Source organism: Drosophila sulfurigaster, chromosome X (genome assembly GCF_023558435.1).
Source record: "Drosophila sulfurigaster albostrigata strain 15112-1811.04 chromosome X, ASM2355843v2, whole genome shotgun sequence".
NCBI classification, from domain to species: Eukaryota; Metazoa; Arthropoda; class Insecta; order Diptera; family Drosophilidae; genus Drosophila; species Drosophila sulfurigaster.
In genome coordinates, this window is record NC_084885.1 from 27,694,750 (window position 1) to 27,712,070 (window position 17,321).

A 17,321-nucleotide genomic window follows, 5' to 3' on the forward strand; every position below is an offset into this window, starting at 1 on the left:
ACTGCTGTTGTTGGCCCATGCATAAATTTAATTTGCTTAATTAATTAAGAAGAAGCGGGCGCTCAGGCGACGGAGGAGCAGAAAAGGGGGAGGGGGCTACTTTAAGTGCGAAGCAAAGGGCAATGAGGCGACAAGCGGCCAGAACGAGATGCATAGAGTGAAGTGTGAGCGAGCGAGATGCCAATAGGAGTGTAGGACGCGCAAAGGCAAGTTTGTCCGGTGAGCGGGGGCCGGGGGGCGGAGGGCGTTGGCCATGTACTAATTGAAAATAAAGACCAATTTTTTAATTAAACTTTAAATTAATTTATTGAAGTGCCGCCATCGCCGCGCGAATAACGCGCTGAACTTTGACCCGCAGCGTCGCGGTCACTCAGCTTGAAGATCAAAGTCCGAAACGCGAAAACAGCTGAAAGCAAAAACCAAAGAAGCAGCAGAAAATTTCAAAAATTGAAATTTTGCAAATGGCGCCGCAAGCAATGCCAGCGCCGCAAGCAATGCCAGCGCCAATGAGAGTGAGTGAGTGGGAGAGGGAGAGAGGGATGGGTGGATGGATGGATGGCATGCACACAGAATCAACAATGCGCTCTAATGCTCATTTAATGCGATTTTGCACGTTTGCATTTTCCAACACTCACACATAGATAGCTGCATAGCTAAAATTTATTTATCCAAGTGTTACGCAATATTTGCACTATATTACATAACCGCATTGTTGCCCACCACCGCCGAACGCCACCGCCAATGAAGACCCAATAAAATGCAACAAAATGCCAACTTCCCAAAAGCAAACACATTTCATACATACCTACATACACATATACATGCATACGTATGTATGTATGTAACGTACATAGCGTTCAGCGTTTTTGGGTGCAAATATGCAATGTACGCATTAGCTTAGTCGCAAAATCGTGCCCTGATTTATAGATATGCACATACAAAGTATATATACCTACATGCACTACTAATCAGCAATCAGCAGTTCATTTTACACACGCGCGCGTTTATTGCGAAAACTAACACACATCAAAAAAAAAAATCTTTTTAACTGCCACTGCAGTTTTGCAGTGTTGGGCAATGCTGGACATAATTGGTTGAGTGGCATCGATGCCGCGATCGATTAGCATCGATAAATATATTCAAACATACTTCGAATGACCAAATGACATGCCTTTGAAAGTAAAGTTATTTAATGCATTTATTTGTTCTTCTTTTTTTCATTTATATTTATATATTTTGCTAAATTGTGGTTTCCTGCATATTTATGGGCAGCACTTGTGTGTTAATCGCAATACGTGTAATATCGATATATCGATATGTTTGCGATCAACAGCTGTGCCGCGTCGCCGTTTCGTCGAAAAAATGCAAATTCAACAATTAAATTATTGAATTGTGGACTAATTATAGTAAATGTGTGCGCATCTTATTTTGTTGTTGTAAAGGTGAGTAACTGTAAATGCATATAAAAAAACACTTTAGCATTGGTAACATTGCTGGCAGAGTTTTTCGGACCACAGGAGCGCTTAGAAATTTGCGCAGAGAAGCGCCAAAATGTTGCATGTAAGAAGAAGCAGGCGTAGAAAATTGCAAGTATGACGTCACAACAGCACAATTTTGGAGCAAGTGATAGCAAAGTCTGTTGTTAGAGTGAGATAGCGACAGAGAGCCGGCTCAAGAAAGTGCAAGTGCTATGGAAAACCAAGAAGTGCAATAACATTTAATGTATTATACAACAAATAATGGTGAGCAATAGAATAATACCATTAATTATAACAAATATTTATCTTGGTCAACTAACATTCAATTAGAGAATGGCTAAGCCCAATTAACTGTTTTCGTTTGTGGACAATAATCGAATTGGATAATTACAAAACAAGAAGTAAATTGATTCTTATAAGCGTCGATGGATTATTGAAAGCTTAAGAGCTGTATTAACAATTAATTATGCCACAAAGCGAAGTAAACAGAACAATTGGAAAATTTAATAAGGCGCTTGGGATAAAATGAATTGTAAACAACAATTCAATTGATTCTTATAAGCGTCAAAAGTAATGTGGAACTGACGTAAAGTTTACAATGCTGGGATTTTGAAGCATCACAAGTAAGGTTTAGCCATAAATATAAAGAATTTCAGATACTGAACACTTATTTTTACTAATTTGTATTTTTCAGTAGAGGAATTTTATTAAACTGGAAAAGCTGAAATTGTTTCAACGATGCAACTCAAATTAGAATGCTTAAAATGTGAAACAAACTGTGCCTCAAAAAAGAGTTGACCAACAAGAAAGCTTATTCTATGCTTATTCGAAATGGTTTATAATAAGCATTCAGCTGCTAAAGTATTATGACCCTTAAAATTGAAGTATGACCAAGCTAATCAATGTCCTTTGCTTACAGAAAAATGATGATACATTCAAAACTGGAATACAATTTCATGCTTAATAACGAACAATTTAAACTATGCAAGTGAATGAACAAGCAAGCCTTAAAAGTGAACAAAACAATATGAATTTTCAACATTCAATTGGATTCTTGTACGACATTTGGAAGCAGATTTACATATTGCCAAGCTTCAACTAATGAAAAAAAGGGTGAGCAACGCTTTAATAATCAATATTATTTAACTAATGTTTACATTGTTAAACTAACAAGTCGAGTCGAGTCTTTGAGAATGCGGCACTTGTTCCAATTAGAGAAGAGAATGGAGTGCAATCAATTTAAATTCGAATTTCCTTTTGGCAATTTGATGAATGTTTTGTGACGACGATGATGATGATGATGACGATGTTGTTGTTTGTGAATGAAGTGTGAATGCACTCATAATCATAATATGCTGTGTGTGTGTTTGTCTGGCAAATTTGCGTGTGTACATTTCAATTATCAGCTCATTAGCAACGCCATTGAAAACGCTTGCGACTAATTGACAAAAGTGCTACGCACTTGCCACGCCCCGTTTCGAACCCTTTTAGGTGCTCAAAGGCAAGACAGCAATAAGGAGACACCCAGAGAAAGAGAGAGAGAGTGTAAAAAAAAAATATTAATTAAATTAAAACCACAAAAGCAAGTCCGCAAATATCCGCACATACACAAAATGTTGTAATCACGATTTATGCTGAGTTGCTTATTTACACTTTGCACTTAATGTATGTGTGTGTGTGTGTGTGTGTGTGTGTGTGTGTGTGTGTGTGCAACATGCATTCCCAATGCGCCACACACACACAGGTTGTTGCCGCGGCGCTTTTTGCATGTTTAGCAGAAAATAATATGCAAATTATGCAATTATTTTAGCTGCCTGTGTGTGCGTTTGTTCTCTCTACCTCCCTCTCTATCTCTCTCTCGCACACTATCTCCCTCTCTCTTTCGCTCCCTCGCTCTTTGTGGCAGGTGCAACGTGACCAACACAGTGGACAACAGGCAGCAGGCACTTTGCCTGATTGCTCCCGTCTGCTGTGTGTCGAGTCTCCGACTCTAATCGCTTTGCATGATGCCCAGTTCAGGGCTTTAGTTGAAGCCAACCAGGGCTGGACAGCGGGCAGGGTTGGACAGACAGACAGAGAGATAGAGAGAGGGGGTTGCACTGGACTTAAGCGGCCCTGATTTCTGCCAGATCATTTGCCAACTTTTTGCCAGGCTCTGTCTGCTCCATGAATGAGCTTGAGCCTTAGCCTCGTAGTCCTTGTTCTCGTTCTCGTTCTCGTTTTCGTTTTCGTCCTGCTGCCAGACGACAACCGCACTCATTTCCTTTGTTGCTGCTGCTGATGTTTGGCACTGCACATTGTTTCTTTGCACTTTGTCTGCAGCATCGTCAGCTCATCCTCTCATCGGTCCTTTTGCTTGTCCTTGTTGTCCTCGTCGCTGGGTGACTTCAAATTTATGACAACATTTGGCCAAAACATATGTTGGCAACGAGAGCATTAGCAGCAATTGCTTCACCTCTCTCCCCCTCTCTCTCTCTTTCTATCTCTGTCTTTCTTTCGATGTGGCTGCCAGGATGCGGTTTAGCCTTTTGTCAATTTTTGCATGACCCATTGTAATGGCATTGCACTGCTTAACAGGATGTGTTGTCAATGGCATATCCCTTTTTTTTGCTGCCCCCTTTTTTTTCTATTCATCTTCTCTTACCAACATTGCCTTGTGGTAATTATAATGGAAATTTCCGGTATTCTCTAGTTTGACTTCTCTCAACATAGATTTCTATCGGAACTCTGATATGTGCTTACCTTTGTTGCCTAATGTAATGAGTAAGCTTGTCTCTTTGCATCTTGCATGCTATGATCTCATTCAAATTTTAATTATAATTGTTCAATCACTATTGCAATGAAGAATATCTACAAATTCATTTAGCTATTGAACATATTTTTTCTTTTAAAAATTTATTTGGTAACTACAAGTTGTTATCACATTCGAGTTTTTAATTTACTCAGAAATTAAATAAGAGATTCGAAATTTATTAATTGAAGTCTATTTTTACACATTTATGTATCTGGTTGTCAAACAACTTATTTCTAATTTGTCCTACAACTTTTGTATTTATTAATATTGCGAAATTCTAAAATACCTTTTTTTTTGTCTGTAATTTTTTACGGTCGTAACTTTAATGTCTTCTCTTAATTTACAATTGTTTAAGCATACATTCAAAAACTTATTGATTTATCTTAATTGAACTTTAACAATTATTGCTCTTATTTCGCTTGTATCATAATTATTATTTTTTCGTTAGATACTTTGTATTCATCTAAAAATTCGAAAGGGTCTTTAGCTTTCGAAGCCAAAGCTTAGTTTTAACATTTGTATCTCTTTTTTGCAATGTTTTTTTATTTATTCGAAGTAGTTCATTGTTCTTTAGCTGCTATTAACTCCTTTCTAATGTTGTTTAATTCTTTGTATAATATATTTGTATATTTTTTATAATTATCTTCACACTAATGAAAGGGTCTCTAACAGTCGAATCTTGAATTGATTTCCGTCCATTGTATCTTTTGTTGACAATGTTATTTATATATTTATTTATTAGCATTTCTTTCGTTGCTCTTTAGGCGCTTTTAACTCGTTTCTAATTTTGTCTAATTCATTTTATAATTGATATGTATAATTGATAATTTTATTGATACTACTAAAAGCGTCTCCTGCAGTCAGAACAAGAGTTGAATTGCAACAATATCTTTTGCCTGCAATGCTATTCACCTTTTTGTAATTATTTCGTTGTTCTTCAGTTCCTTTTCACTGGTTTCTTATTACGTCAAATTCTTTTCGTATAATATATGTATACAAATGTATAATTTATAATTATCTTGACACTAATGAAAGGGTCTCTAGCAGTCGAAACTTGAACTGATTTCGTCAATTTATTTATTAGCAATTCTTTCGATGCTCTTTTGGCGCTTTTAACTCATTTCTAATGTCAAATTCTTTTTATAATATACATATAGTATGTATATGTATGTATGTATAACTCATAATTATGTTGACACCAAAGAAAGGGTCTCTAGCAGTCGAAGCTTGAACTGATTTCGTCAATTGTATCTATTGTTGACAATGTTATTTATTTATTAGCAATTCTTTCGATGCTCTTTAGGCGCTTTTAACTCGTTTCTTATGTCAAATTCTTTTTATAATATATTTGTATAACTTATAATTATGTTGACACCAAAGAAAGGGTCTCTAGCAGTCGAAACTTGAGTTGAATTCCATCAATTCTCCCATGCTGTGCATCTTGTTTTAATTCCTTCGTTTATGCATAACAAACTAGCACTTGAAAACTACATTTAACTGCTTATTGGGTGTCATAAATCGTGCCTCGCTTGCCTCCAAAACAACTTCTCATCGACGCCAAAGAAGAAGAAGAGGAAGAAGAGACAGTGCTGAAAAGTATGCAATGATTTTTTTCTTTTCGTTTGCAAATTCCTAAAAGCACTCAAAGAAACTCCAGGCTCTATTTCAGTGCTAAAAGCTGACAGTAGGCGTGTCTCTTGCCTCATGTGGGCGTGGCAGCCACGCATTTCATATATGTACAAATATATGTACATATATGTATGTATATGTATATATTAAAAACGCCTGTCTGAATGCTTAATGAGCTCGGGTCGAGTGATTTGCTCAGTTGTTGTGATGGTGTCTGCCAAATGCTTATGCGAAATATTATTTATTGACTTTCATATGCAATTTGGCAGGCAGTAGTGAGAGTGTGTGTGTGAAAGCATGTGCAAGTCGCTTAAATTATGCAGGCATGAAGGGGGGGAGCGAAAGCACATAACAAAGTCACTTGTCAAATGCAGAAAGCAAAACGAAGGCGAACACAAATTAAAAGCTACAACAACAACAGCAACTGAGGGCAACAAGAGCCAAACACTTAACGCCAAAAATATGGATAATGTCATTTTTCTATTGAGCAAAATCGAAATCGAGTCGCTTCATCCTTCATCCTCCCTCTGTGGAGTGAAGGACGCTTCGCTTCCTGATGTGATTATGATAAAATATCCTCGAGCAGTTTTATGATTTATGACTTTGAATATGGCAAACAAAACGGCGGCCAACTTGTATTGACGGGCGACGGGGGGGAGGTGAATAAAAAAAAGCAGCAGACGGAAGTAAAGAGGCAGGCACTCGATAGCGTTCGTCCTGGCCAAGGGCAAGGACACCAACAACAGGAGGAACAGCAGCAGCAGCAGCAGTCACAATAAGCACTCGAGTGCGTCGGCATAATTTATCCGTTGAGCCGTATTGGCAAAAGTTCGTCCTGAGTCCTGCGTCCTGCGTCCTGAGTCCTTCTTCTGCGTACGCTTTTGTTTCTTTTCCCCATTTTTTATGGCCTCTGCTGGAAGAGGACCTCCGTCCAGCCAAGAAGAACAACAACATGTCTGGTCTGGTCTGGCACTTTTCGCGCATAATTTGCTCCATTGTCGGACTTTGCGATTTGCAGCTGCAGGTGGTTGGAATTTTCATAATTTCACCCTCCAACCTCCCACTTGGCAGCGTCACGCCCTCGAAAAGGAATAAAGGGAACGGGTTTTTTTGTTTCCTTCATATTCTTTGGGGTGGTTTTGGATTGCGTTTCTTTTCAGCTAATTCATTTCACCTGCAGGCAACGCACGAAATGCTCGAGTCGATTATTTAATCCTTGAGCTTATCTGCTTTTTAGGCATTTGTTTAGTCCCGCAAATTATTATTGATGATGCTCTCGGGCAAGTCCCAGGCTTGTGTGTGTGTGTGTGTGTGTTGCACCAGTGTGACCAGAGTGCTTAAGTGTGACCAGAGTGGCAAGTGATTCAATGCTGTGTTGTGAGTGCAGCACGCTTGACAGCTGTGTGACTAATGACAATGATTTTAAAGCCCAATTTCCAATGAATACTCATTTAGGAAATCCTTTGGCTTTGGCTTTGCATTTTAATGTATGCTGCAAAATACTAAATCTTAGTTATGGCCATCAATTAATCAAAGTCGTAATGCCATACTAGCAAAGTTACTTAATGCTCTGCTACTCTTTTCTTATTCATGCTTTGGCTTGTTTCATTTAACTATCGGAAACTTGTTGTGTATTTTATTTTATATACAAATTAAGCAGTTCGTCTTTAATTTCCTTTTATTATTATGGTGTACTTCCAATGAAAATTCTAAAAAGAATGCAATTTATTTATCATTAATATTTAATTTTATTACAAATTGGAATTTTAATTTATGCATATACATAAAATAGGTTGATTAAGTTCGTCTATTTATACGCAAATCCTATTTAATTGTTTTGATTCCAGGTTGCTAACATTTCTTTCTGAAGTGGAATGCACTCAGATTTGATTACTATATTAAAATCTTTGATATTTTTTGAATTGTCAAATTTTTTTTTTGTATTTTTTTAACTTGTTTTTAAACTTGTTTTGTTTTTGCTATTAGTTTGGGCAACCTCAAAACAGTGTGAAGTTTATATAAAAACTCTTCAAGGCTGCTTTATCGCATCTTTCTTTAAAATTAAACATGTATCAATTATTATTTATGATTTGTGATAAAAAGTTGTTCATCAATGCAGAAAAAAAGTTTGCCGCCGACGCTGCTTAATTGCGTTGCTGAAAATCTGGTATATTCTCTAGTCTATGGTATATTTTGAATAAACCAGAATACCAATATATAGGTTTAGGGGCATTTCAGTATTTTTTCGGTATATTAATTTAATTTTTCTTAACGATAATACCGTAATAAAAGTCTTAGAAATTGTTCATGCTCCAAAAACGGCTGCGGCTGTCGGGTCTTCATTGTATTGCTGACAATCTGGTATATTTTGTACTCTGGTATATTTTCAATATACTTTAATACCGCTTTTGTTGTGTATTTCAGTATTTTTGACATTAATTTAGTATGATTTAACGCACTGTTTTGATTTTATTGAACATAGCCAGCGTATGATATTTTTATCGGTATATTTCAGTATTTTTCGGTATATTAATATAGTATATCTTATCGAAATTACCGCACTATTGTTGAAAATGGCTAACGGATGACTTCCCACTGGTTTTAAAGGCAAACAAGAGGCTGCCACAACTTTTATTTCTATTGTTAAAATATTTGTAGATTTTGTTTGATTTTATTTATACATTTTTTTTTAGTTCATTTAGCTTGATGAGTTCTAAAAATACAGAATAAAGTTGTACACTGCTTACACAGGATTTGTGCAAGTCCCTACTATATTATAGTCTTGTGCTTATACAGGGTATCTGCAAGTGCATCAAACACTTTTGGTTCACGCATATTCCACATGGTTTTGTTCTCAGGCTTAATTCGCCATTTAAATGTGATTTATTTGCGTAAACACAATTATATCAAATATATGCATATATATTTTTTAAGGGACTTATTGTCAGAGAAAGAAAGAGAGGAAGGGAGAGAGAGAGAGAGAGTGAGAGAGAAAGAGAAAGAGTTTAGAACGCTTCTACACACACATTTGAAACACTTTGTCTAGACAGCGCGGTAAATTCGCCAGGCAAATTTGTGGCCCTGGTCAAGTGTGGCAAGTAAGGGGAGCGAGGGAATGAGAGGGTGAGAAGGGAGGGAGGCAGGGGCGGGGCGAGGGGGCAGTCTATGGGCTGTTGCTGATAAAGCCAAGCGCACGTCTGAGCCAGTCGACCAAAAGGTCTTTATATTGAACGAAGTGCTGAACTTTTGTCGGTTGTGGGGAGTTTGGTTGCTGTTGTTGTTGTTGCTGCTGTTGATGATGAAGCATCAGTTACCACAAAAGAAAGCCAAAGTGCGAGTGTGTGTGTGTGTATGCGACTAAATTATTGCTGCTTGAATTTGGCTTATTTTGATGAATGCAATGGTCACGCACAGACGACCTCGTCATTGACTCTGACGCTGACTCTGACGCTGACTCGATTCGACGCATGTACAAATGAGACATATGAAATGTAATGTAATGAATTTGATGATCTATTGTCGCAGTCGAGCGAGCGAGATGGGGAAGAGAGAGCGAGAGAGAGAGGGAGATGGTGAATAGGCCTGAGTCGAAAAAGGCTTTTTAAAGTCAACTCGTTTGCCTACTTTGTATGCGTGTCTGCTGTGAGCAAGTGTGTGTGTGTGTGTGTGTGTGTGTTAGAGTGTATGTGTGTGTGTGTGTTGTGGCTCTTCTCTCTCTTTCTCTATCGCTGACATACGCTGTGCACATCTCTGAGCATCTATCAGTCTGTAAAGCTTCCTTCCTGCGAACGTGCGACTATGCGAGAGTCGCCTTCTCCCCTCCCCTCCTCTCCTTGCCACGCCCCCTCCTCCTTCGATGCTTTGTGTTATTTTGGAATGCGGCGACAGATATGCATATGTGAAGAGACACACACACACACACACACACACATGTCTATGTGTGCTCATTCATTCATTTCATTCGAAATGTCTCTATGCATCCCTCTCTCTCCTCTCTCTCTCTCTCTCTCTCTCTCTCTCTCTCTCTCTGGAGTTGGGTGGCTGCTTGGCTGGTTGGTTGGGCATATTCAATTTAGCAACAGAGAAGAAGATGACAAAACGATTGCTTTCGACTGCTTGTCATATAGATGATGAATTGTTCCTGTTCCTGCGGCCTGCTTCATGCCTGCCAGCCAAGAGAGAGTGACCCAGACCCAACAGCAACACCAACGACACACAGAGAACATCTCCCTGACCCACCGCATTCTTCTTCTTCGCTGCTTTTCTCTCTCTCTCTCTCTCTCTCTCATTTTGCAGTCTTTGTTTTCGTTCCCGTTGTTGCTGTTGCATATTTATGCCTACTACGTGCGTGTGTTTGCTTGTATGTGTGTGTGTGTGTGTGTGTGTTGGAGTGTGTGTGTGTGGCAAACTTAAAGCGGAAATTAAATTTGGGGCAATTAAGCTGCTTTGCAACGTGCAGCATTCGAAAGTGAAAAGACGCCACCTGGTGGACACCTCAGAAAAATCATGAGGAAGCTTTGCTAAACAAAACTCAATGCAGTTGAAAGTTGAAAGCGAAGCAAGTGCAACATTTAAGAATGAAGGGAGAAAGGGGAAATTGGCAAAAAGAAAGCTGCTAACAATAACAGAATAATGTAAAGTTAAAACAAGCAAAATTTTGCAGAAAACCAATAGAATAGTTTAAGAATAAGACTCGAACATGAAAGTGGTTAAAAAGTGTAAAGATACAGAATGAAAAGAAGTATAATACAACTAATTAAGGTTATATCAAATGAAAAATGCAGCAGAAACAAGCAAACATATAACAGAAAACCAATAGAATAAAATAATGCGTTAGTTTAAGAATAAGGTTTAAAAGGAAAAGTGTAGAAATGTAGAGAAGAAAGAAGAAAGAAAAGAAGCATAATACAACAAATTAAAGTTATATCAAAAGATAAATACTTCAAAATCAATCGAATGAGATGAAAAACCGTTAGAAAAGTAAAAAAATAAAATAAGGAAAAAATGGAATAATGCGAGAAGTTTAGAACGAAGCTCGATAAGAACAATCAAGCAGATAGTGAAATATACAGAAGAATGTTCAAAAGTGATGACGAAGAGAGAGAAAAAACGAAACTAGCAAAGCAAAGGAACGACAGAGAACATTGCATTATGGAATTATATTTAAGAATGCTATAACAAAGCGAAGTACAAATTAACAGAAACGTTTTAGTGGCGAACAAAGAAGAATTAGAAAAATAAAACAAAAAGTTGTAATGTTTAGAAAATGATAAAATGATGATGATGATCATTAAAAAAAGAAATAAAATAATTCGGTACAAAATTAATGTTTTCAAACAAATACATTCATGTATTAAAAAAAGTTGTAAATCTCTAAAAATTAAATACAAATATTAAGCAATTTAAAACTAAAGTAAAATTAAACGATTTGGCAGCAATATTTTGAGAAATGCAAATCGAAATTGAAATCGGTTTTGTTGTGAGGTTAACAACCGTTTAATATTTCCTGCGGAAGTCTTGAATATATTATCGATTATAAGCGGAACTTAAAGCGTCGGCCAAGTTGATCTGTTGCCTGGAAAATGCTAAGCCTTCATTCATTGTTTCACTGCAGCAGCAGCAGCAGCAGCGATGAGTGCATTTGAAGTAAATTCATTACGTCGGAAGCACTCAAAGAGTGGGAGAAAGAGCACTCAAATGGGAGAGAGAGGGAGTGAGAGAGGGGGAAGCTTTGTAGCACCGGCAAATCAATTAGTTCGATGCATGCAAAAGCGCAAGTTGGCATTATTTGGCGCACTTCCGTTTCCGCTGCATCGCTGCCAACGTTGCCAACAAACAAAACTAATTACAAGCATTTTCATTAACGCCTACGAGTGAGCGACTTTTAGCTGCAATCCCACCAGCTGCCTCATTGCCTCACAGCCTGCCTGCCAGCCTGCCACGCCCCCTCCCCACGCCCCAAACTACTTAAAAGTCGATGCGCCAAGAAGGCAAACGCAAGGCTAAAACACTTTTGCACTCGCTCTCTCTCTCTCTCTTTCTCGCTCTCCCCCACACACATCTGCAGCTGCTTGTCTCGCTTGCTCAAGTGACAACGGTAGAAGTTCCCCAGGACAAAGTTCCCTGACGCTGTTGCAAACTTTACCGCCAATGCGGCGCGGCTTCAATCTGTGCCGTCAACAAAAAAAAATACTAGAAAAACCAAAAAAAAATTAAAAAAAACAAGTGAGAGTGCTCGACTGTGAGATACTCGTTACTTACAAACAATGGAAATATGGTGTTATAGTTAAAATATAGCAAATTAATATACCAAAAATACCAAAACAGCGCACAAGCTGACGGTATACTTAAAATATGTGAAATCAATATACCAAAAATACTAAAATACACCATACAGTATACTACTATTTTTAAAATATACTAAAAAGTATACAGTATGTCAAATCAATATACCAAAAAATACTAAAATATACCATATGCTGTTTTCTAAATATACTAAATAGTATACAATATGCCAAAACAATGTAAAAACTGGTATTATGCTTAAAATATACCGAATTATTATACCAGAAATATAGATAATATACCATTCGGTATACTACTGCATTCAAAATATACTAAGGAATGCATAATATACCAAATTTTGAAGCAACGTTCTAAGCTGTGGTTTAAATAAACCGAATTAATATACCAAAAATACTAAAATATACCATATAGCATACGACTTGTTTCAAAATATACTATTGAGTACATAATATACCAAATGTTCAAGGAAAGCTATCAAAACGCGACAGCTGCAGCCCGTTTTTGACTTCTAAAAGCGTTTTTTGATTTACTTTTAAATTATAAAAAGAAAAAATGTATTTTCACCGAAAGTTAGTCAAGCAAACTATAGTTTAAGTTAGCAAATGCAATTGCAACAAGCTCAGCTTAAGCTTGTCAACATTTAATATAAGTTTGCAGGGTATATTGCAGTTGATCATTAACGGTTTGGCAATTTCTTTCGTCTAAACTAAAACCCAAAACAACGAGCGGGAAATAAAGAGTGGGCGAGAGAGAGAGAGAGGGAGGGAGAGAGATCGGCGAATGGCGAGTGAATTGTCTAATTACAGCTGCCAGCTGCAAGGCGAAGCATCTTCTCTTGTTCTTCTTGTTGTTGCTGTTGCTGTTGTTGTTGTTGAGTTTCAACCGTTGTCAGGGACAGAAGGCAGAAAGGCCGTCTAAGAATGCCTTTTGTTGCCATCTTCGTCGTCGTCGTCGCATCGTCGCAAGTCGAAAACATCTTAAGCACATTTTTAATTAATTTAAATGCGTTAAGTTGCTTGTCACTTCATTTGGCGATGTCCTTAACATGCCCATACACTTGCTACCTAACAGCATTAGTACTGCACACCAACACACACACATTGACACCCTTCATCGCTGTCACTTGAACTCGTCTTCCTCCCCTCGTTTGTCTCTCTGTTGAAGTCGCGTCGCGTCGTCAGGTTGCCTGCCGCCTAATGAAGATGACGCAGGTCCTTTTTTGTTCTTCTTCTTCTCCTTCTCCTTCATCTTGTCCTTCATCGAATCGTCAATAATTTTTCACATCGAATTGCTTTAATCCCAATTTCTCGTTTCATTTTGCCAGTTGACCACCTTTATTACCCTTTTTATATTCATTTTTCTTTCCTAATCTTTAGTTTTGGCCTTCGCCTAGCTTTGGCAATTGACTTTAGTTGAATTTATGCATATTTCGATTGGTTTTATTCAAACTGAGGTTATGCTTAGGCTGCCTAAATACATACATACATATATCTATAAAAGTATTTTTCATGAATTGAATCGATATTTGAGGAAGCTAAAAGTCGAGTATCTTTTGAATAGATATTCGTATTTTAACATACTATATTTTGCAGTCTTGGAATTAACATTTGTCCCTTTAATGAAAAGTCGTAGGTGGTCTTTATAGCTTATAAATATAACATTTTATAAAAAGCATGATTAACTAAAATATCTCTTAATTTTGCAGAATTTCATACGGCAAATTAATCGAAAAAGCGAAAAGGAAAACTGTAAAGAAAACAATTGAAATATCAAAATGAAATGGTTGAAGTCCCTTTTCTTTAGAGATGAAAATGGTAAAGGAATGGAATAATATTTTATAAAGCATGATTAACTAAAATATTTTTTAGTTTTTGCAGATTTTTATGTGGCAAATTTATTAAAGAAGCTATAAACTGCAAAAAAAAAAGATTGAAATAACAAAAGGAAATGTGCCAGACTATTTTCTTTGAAGATAGAAATGGTAAAATAATGGAAATAATTTTTGCAATTTGTTTATTTAATGCATATTTCTAATATTTTACAGATGTAAATAGCAAAAAATGTAAGAAAAACAATAAAAATAACGGAATTAAATGGCTTTGGTCCTACGGTTTCAAAATGTAAAAAAAATGGTAAAAAAATCAAGTTAATATTGTAATTTGTTTTATTTAAGACTTTTCTCAATGTTTTTATAGCTTAAAAGAGTGAAAAACTAATCAAGAGCACTAAGATCAGCAAAATTCAAGGAATGCAATTTAAATATCAGAAATGAAAAGTTTAGCGATGGAAATGGTAAAAAAATTACATATTAATAATTACATAATTATATTTTTTTTATTTAATGCATTTTTTTTTAAATTCTTCCCGATTTAAACATCAAAAAAAAGTGCGAGAAAAACTGAAATAAAAAAATGGAATTAAAATGCTATTTGCATAAGGTATAAAAATGATAAATGAATCAAGTTGGAGTTAATACTGTTTCTTTCTTTAATTTGTGACATTTCCCTTTGTTTCTACAGATTTACAGAGCAAAAACTAAGCCAGATAATGATAAGCAGAATGAAAGCAAAACAATACGAATATCGGATAAGGTTTAAAAATTGAGAAAAATGGTAAAACAATCTATAATATTGTATTTTTTTTTTACTTCAGATATTTCTCTATGCTTTTACAGATTTAAATAGCAAAAACTAATTATAGAACGATAAGGAAAATATAAGGAAAGCAATAAAAAAATCGGATGCCTCAAGTTTATTAGCTGGAGAAATAAAATATGTGATCTGATAAAAACACTGAAAACAATACAAATATGGAATGGAAATACGAAAAGGATTGAAATGTAATAATACTGGACACAAAGTGTAAAAGAATCAATTAGAATAACTTTTCACAATGGAAGCGGAATAAATTACATCATTGGAATCAAAAAGCAACAATTCGATTAACAAAGTAAAGTGAAATAATGTTGAGGAAGTGTTGCAGAGCTCATTAATGGAGAGTGAAGCGAAATATCAGCGACAAAGGTGAGTAGAATAATTTTTATTTAAAGTAAATTTTCACTTAAAACGTGAGGGAAGATTTCAAAGGCGTTACACTTGCATAACTGATTAATTTCGAGGTGCAAAAGCTGTGAGTGCTTGTTAGAGTTAATAGAGTCACATTCGAAATCGAATTCGAATTCGAATTTGTATTCGTTTTTGTATCGAACTGTCATGGAAGTTGTGTCGCTCGTCGCTCGTCGTTCGTCTGGTTGGAAAAGTGGCCGCGAAAAGTCTATTATGCCTGACAACTGGCTACAAATTGTGCAACTTAATTAAAGAAACGCTGTTAAGCTTTGGCCATTGAGCGCGCTCATCGGGATGGAACGGGACTGGACGGAGGGCGTGGCCCAGCCGCCCACACACACACATATGGATGGATATATGCAGCAATCGCAATTTGGAATCGGAATCCGAATCTGAATCAGAAACACATTCAACGGCGACGTAGAGGAAAAGCGTCAACGGATCGCAGTTTGGGCAAGGCACAGAAAGCTTTCTGTGCATTATAACGCAATTCAATGGAACTCCAAGCCGAGAGTGAGAGAGAGTGAGAGAGAGAGAAGAGCGATGGACAACGTCTGCGGCTGCACTTCATCGCTTTTGCCCAAAAAGGGGCAATTTCCGTGCTGAAAACGATGGCGACAGCAACAACAACAACAACTGCAACTCCAATGGCAACAGCGACAACTCACAACAACAACAACAACCCAAAAGCAATACCCGAAAAAAAAACAATAACAACAACAACATCGAGACAAAAACACACAGTACAAAAATAGAAAAAAAGTGGGCGGACAACAAAAAAAAACAGAAAAAGGGGGCGTGTGGCGCGACACAAAAATGAAATCGTATCTGGGCAAAAAGTGCGCGCTGCTTTTAATTGAAAACGCAAATTGGTCATCAATTAATTTGACATATAGACGTTGCCGCAGCCAAAAAGCTACGGCAACCGTTTTGCAACTATGATGAAGTCGCCCCCCCTCTCTCCACCCTCTCCCCTCTTGCCACTTGCCACTCGCCAAATAGCCTGTCGCGCATTCAACCAACTTTTTCCCATTCATTCCCATTCACAGTGCACAATCTGCAGGTCTAGAGAACCTACACAGTTTTCGCATTGGGTATAACTCTTTTTCTCTCCATTTTATTATCTCAATACTGCCGTTTGTTTGCTGTTAGATCTAGAGTCAATAAATTGAATGACTACTAAATAGTTGAAATTATTTTGCTAGTTTAATTAGATGACAGAATTTTGCTGGTCACATTAATAAGCACAACTCAAAATTAAAGTTAATTTCGTTTGAAAGTTGAACTACAAAACTAGAAAATTTGCTTTTAAGGAACATTTTTGAGTTTAGAAAATGTTAAGATCAATTTAAAGGATTTTACATTTTGTTGTGTGAAAATATGTAATAATTCAAATGTTGAACATTAATAATAACTATAATTCGGAACGATTAGATAAACATTTTTGAAGTAATTTAAGAAATACTTTTGTATAGCGAAAAGCTAGCACATTTTGTACTTTATAGTATATTTTGAATGTAGTACTATATCAATGCGGTATATTATTATTTGCTCGTATTCAAAATGGGTAGCGAGTATCTCACAGTTGAGCACACTCGATTGTAGCTTTCTTCCTTGTTTTCTTATACTTTTAAAGCAAACTCTGAGTTTGCAATTTTAAGGAAAAACTTTATTGTTTGTAGCCATATCTTCTATATCTGCTAAACTGCTTCAAAGTGAAAACTCTGATTCAAATGTTAAATGTAAAAATTGCAGCCTTCTAGGACTTACCTGAGCTTTACTAATTGTAAATTCTCTTTACATAAATTTAAATTTTGAATTTCTACACAAAATATCATATACACAATGTCTTAAATTAGTTTGCGTCAAATTTTCAAAACGAAAACAAAAGTATTCGACTATTTTTATTGTGTACAAACGATCCTAGAATATACCATTTGGCCTGTGCTTTACTAACTTGAGATTTTGAGCAAAAGTATCGTATAGACTATGTTGAGCATCATTTTCAGCCTCCTTCGATTTACCGTTTGTGTGTTACATTAACATTGG

At 36.5% G+C, this 17,321-nt stretch overlaps 1 long non-coding RNA gene across 1 annotated transcript; it reads left to right on the top strand.

Annotated features, from left to right (window-relative positions):
* The first annotated feature begins 2,182 nt into the window (after window positions 1-2,182).
* On the top strand, window positions 2,183-14,188 carry LOC133849419 (uncharacterized). Its single transcript, XR_009895375.1, has 4 exons — window positions 2,183-2,339; window positions 2,398-2,591; window positions 13,913-14,021; window positions 14,076-14,188. It is a non-coding gene; the product is annotated as an uncharacterized LOC133849419 (long non-coding RNA).
* Window positions 14,189-17,321: the final 3,133 nt, after the last annotated feature.